This window comes from Eschrichtius robustus, chromosome X (assembly GCF_028021215.1).
Source record: "Eschrichtius robustus isolate mEscRob2 chromosome X, mEscRob2.pri, whole genome shotgun sequence".
NCBI classification, from domain to species: Eukaryota; Metazoa; Chordata; class Mammalia; order Artiodactyla; family Eschrichtiidae; genus Eschrichtius; species Eschrichtius robustus.
Genome location: NC_090845.1, coordinates 100,569,528 through 100,574,405, shown reverse-complemented (window position 1 = coordinate 100,574,405; position 4,878 = coordinate 100,569,528). Strand labels below are relative to the sequence as shown.

The 4,878-nt window shown below is 33.6% G+C and overlaps 1 pseudogene; it reads right to left on the bottom strand.

The window, feature by feature from the left end:
- Positions 1-4,354: 4,354 nt before the first annotated feature.
- LOC137757515 (U4 spliceosomal RNA) lies at positions 4,355-4,478 on the bottom strand (annotated as a pseudogene).
- Between the last annotated feature and the right edge of the window lie 400 nt (positions 4,479-4,878).

The window sequence follows — 4,878 nt, the reverse complement described above, 5'->3', positions numbered from 1 at the left end:
ATCTCTCCACATATTTTATTATCATGTCATGAATATCCCCATCCAAATCACTAATAAAAACTGCTTAGGACAGAACCAATAATAAAGTTATCTTAAAAGAAACCTCTTTCTCCAAGTTAATACCAATTCTTTAATTGGCTTTCTTTAGATCTAGAATTCAACCAGTTATAGACCCACTTAAGTTGTATTTTCATCTAGTATCTAGGTAGTCCAGCAAATACTTTGCAATATTACATTACTTACTTGTCTATGGAATTATATGTATTGTATAGAAACTGACATGATACACTAGTCTCTAGTAATTAATTCCCCTCTCTCAGTCAATAATTGCCATATTACCAACACATTAGTAAAAGAAGGAAAATCTTCACTTTAAACTCCTAAGAATAAAATAGCAACAATACTACCACTTAAAATTTGGAAAGAAAAAACCTTTCTATTATTATTATCAACTCCATTTGACACACAAATTGACACTTTTTAATTATTATTCCAATTTAACAAATGAGTAAACTGAAACTATGAACAGTTAGTTGACTTATCCAGAATCACAATGCTAATAGGTGGGGGGATATAAAAACAGAACACAGACCACCTGGCTCAGTTTTATTTTTATAGTATACTAAACTGCCTCAGTAGACAAAAAATTTCCAGATGAATAAATAAGAAGATTAAGAGTCTAAAAATGACAGATTAAGGTGACATTAAGTCATTCAAAACTCATATACCTTTGCCTCAACTTTTACCAAACAAGATTCGTATGTATCCATTAACCCCAAAAGTTATATTAATAAAATACTGGTTTAACCCTCAATAGAAGGAAAACACATCACCATTTATTTATGTATATACTGGTATTCTTGTGATAAAAAGAAAAACACACTTATTTAAAATTTTTAGAAATACTAAGCCCCTGAATATCTTAATCTTTCTTTGGAAGTTAAATTCCTTTTTAAAGACAAAAGTCAATATTTAGCAAAAAGATTATGTCTCTTTAAGGTTCAAGTGTCAACATGTATCCTTTGGGTGTGTGAATCTTTAATGAACTGATTGACTGAATTTTCCTTTTTAACATTTCTGATATCAACTTAGAAAGGGCCTAAGTATCACCTCTCTGAATACTGATAGAAACATTTTCAATTCTCAGTACTCTTATGTGTTAAATTATATTTGATTTACCGATTATAGGCCTCAGGATACAATTCAGGTACCTAGATTACATAATCCCCAAAATAAGGATAGTTAGAAGAACTCCCAGGGATTAATTCACTTCAAATAATTATTCTCCTTCTGTTTGACATAGCATAGAAATAGACTTGGTTATGTCTAGATACCAGTGCCAAATCATACTAAACTTTATATTTCACCAAATTAGGTGATTACAGACGTATATGTGTCACATGGTTTAGCTTGCCAATTCTTTGATCAGGCAAGCAGGAGGTTTTGCCACTTTGGACTCTGCCTGAATTCTGAAGGGAAGATGGCTAGTATGCTGAGGAGTATGCTGAGGTTAATCTGAAATGCAAGGTCAAGATAGAGGAAATAACGCTGCCTTCATCAAAACCACCACTACCTGCACATTTTCAGACCTCATTTTCTGTTGACAATCTGCTTCTCTAATTCTTTTTCCTCCCAGCTTAAGATTCTTACCTGTCTTAACTTCAATTTGGGAATGTGCATCTAATATCCTTACTTCCTGCTTACTATACCTTGATTTCTAACTTCTCTTTTCAATAACCTGGTATTTTGGCCCAGTTCCTGATTACACTTTTTGCTTTGTGGTTTGATCTTGGTGTTCTTTACCCTGCACTAGATAAATGTGATTATGATGACTCTGCTATAGTGGCTTGGCAGAAGAATCTTACTGAGTTGCTGCTGTTTCAGCATGAACTCTTGATGCTAACTGATGGTTATTAAGTAAAAAGTACATTGACCCCAGCTTGTTCAGGGAGAAGGTTGAATCTCTTTACAGTTGCGAACTCTAAAATCATCTTCGACAATGGGGAATGCTGCCTGTTAGCACTCTACTTTATCCCATTTACTTAAACACAATATGAGAGAAAAACATTTGGGGTTGCATGTTTTACTTAGTTATATAATTGATGAAGTCAGCAACAAATGTTAGGCAAATATAACAAAAGGGAATTGTAGGAAATTTTTTATTGAATAACCTTAAAATGGTTAGAGATTTATCCATTTTTTGAATAGGTATGGACTGTAGCTCAAGTAAATTAATAACATTTCAAATTTCCTTCTAGCATTCTGGTTCTATTGTCCTATTTGTTTTGTCAACAGAAATAGTCTAGTGTATATAAATCAGATTGCCAATGCTGTCCACTTTGGTACAACATAAGCATTATGATTCATTACAAATGGAAGGTGTGTAGAAAAACAAAATCAATGAAAAAACATTTAAGCAGATCTTTTTGCTTACAGCAAGGTGAACAGCCATTATTACAAAGAGCAAAGTATTTGTACCTAAGAGATTCATGCAACAAAACATAGTCAGAGTAAACTTTGAATTTTTATGGAAAATCATATAAAGCACTCTATCTTCCACAGAGATGGGAAAAGTAATATGACTTTTTGAAATACAGAGTTTCCAAGATAACTATCTGACAAAAGTGTCAAAGACAACTTCCTGATTATTTTTAACTTAGTCATCTTGGTTTTTTCTTTATCTATTTTCAAAGATAAAATGTCTCATAAGTGAATTTCAATTTTATATGTGTATATAAAATTATGTGTATATGGCTGAAAAGTTCAATGGCAAGTGACTGTGTCATATTCATCTGTATTTTTATATTATATCAAATATATGACTCAGTAAATATAATATGTGCGTTGAATAAATAAATGATCACCCAGCTGATAAGAAATAAAAGAAAATCATAATCAAGTAATTGATGAACTACCACATCTTCATTGCCATAGGTACACTGGCATATATAAAAATACCATTTGGTAATGTTACCACCACAAAGAACTTTTCCTAGTCAGAAGGACGCTTTTTGCAGATGAGAAACTTCTGCTTACCTCTGTACATCACCAGCATAATTTCCCTGCATTTATAGTTAGTACTAATTTTTTAAGAGTAGTCCTCAATGACACTTAATATATTTCTTTCAGCCCCCACTTGACTCTACTCATTCCTTACTTTTAATTGTCCTGCTTCACTTCATTCTAACATAGCTATTGCTATACTGCTATACTGCAGCTATTGAAGTCTACGAAGTTTTTCAGCCACTGAAACTGAGGAAGTTTTGTTGGGATAAGAATTGTTTTGATGTCCAGTTATGTTTCAGAGATGCATTCCTAGAGATTAAAGCCTGTTGCGTTATATTTCAATGGGAGTTTTCTTTCTTAAATTAGTAGGTTGTAGTTGTATCATTGCCTTTCCAAACAGGCCTTTACCTAGTTCCCCTTAATACTTCATGTGAACCCCAGTTCCTCTGTTCGCTTCCTGCTTCCAGATTCTGTATATCCATGGGAGATACAACTTTTCTGTTTTTCTCTAGTGTACCTGTGCAAACCCTAACACTGACCAGCTGGCCACTTTTCCTATCCCTTGGCAATCTCTGCCAATAATTCTCCACTCCATTTTCTTCTACTGATTCTTCTTCTTCCACAAAGGACACAGGATGGACTGTTATAAATGAATTGTGTCAGGACTTCTTTTCTCTCACCTGAAAGCAAAGGACTGATCTTTCCAACTCAAAAATTTGTAAGACTGTGATTCCCTCAATCATCCTTTCGGTCTCTGTGAGAGTTGAAAACTGTCATATTTCTCAGGAAAACTGCAAAAGGAATGACAAAATGAAGGTTACTAGGAGATGTGAATGACTGCTTTTTCAACTCTCATGCTTCGGGAGCTTTTATCTTGAGCCTAAAAGCCATAAAGACAAAGAGTATAATAATTGCACATAAAATGAAAGACATAAAAGCCAGGTTGAATTGTAGCTTCTAGTTCCCTACGACCTTAGTTATGCAACAACACTTGATGTAACTGGGCTTTGTGAGCCAGAAATTAAGACGAATGTCCTGTCAAAGTGTTAGAATATTTGAAATTGTAACTGTCTCTGAAAATCCAAGTCCATGAAAAATATAAGATAGGTATTATTTTCTCCATCTGTCAGATGAGAAAATGGCAGCCTAGAAAGATTTAGTGGAGGAAGCCTAGGAAAAACAGACCCCAGGTGATAGAGCCCACATGACCTTTCTCCAAGACTAGTGTTCTTTCAACTATATGTTCAGTCTCTACCTCCTCTGAACAGGCCTTGAAAACCACATAGCTAATGAACTCCCAAGTCACATCTCTCCTTCAAATATTCATTAAAATTCCTAAATCAAAATGCATAATTATATTATAGAAATAATTAACATTATGTGGGAAAAATCATTACTCTAAACATTTCAATCAGCAATAATTGTGCCTCAGATAAACTTCATGAGCTGTGATATTTCCACTGCACAAAGATACATTAAAAGTTGATTCAGAAGAAAAAGTTGATGTACAAACCACTGGAATCAGAAAAAAAATGTGAATGGACGTTTTAATATAGCAGTTTATTATTTTCATCACTTTTGTACAACCTTTGATGACCTGAATTAACTGTGTAGCTTCCAACATTTAAGAAATCTGACCGGCCTAGTTTCACTTGATGAAATATCTTGCGCCATGACAAACATCTCTACTAACCTTATTCTGACATTTGAAGAAACAAATTCTGACTATGTACAAACAACAAGCAACTGTAATATAATCCTTGAAAATTACCTTGTTACCTAGACAAGAGGGTGAACAGTCACATTATTAAAAAAAAAAAAAAAAAAAAAAGGATGGCGTGTTCTTGAGTAGAAGCAGTGCTAATCAATCCA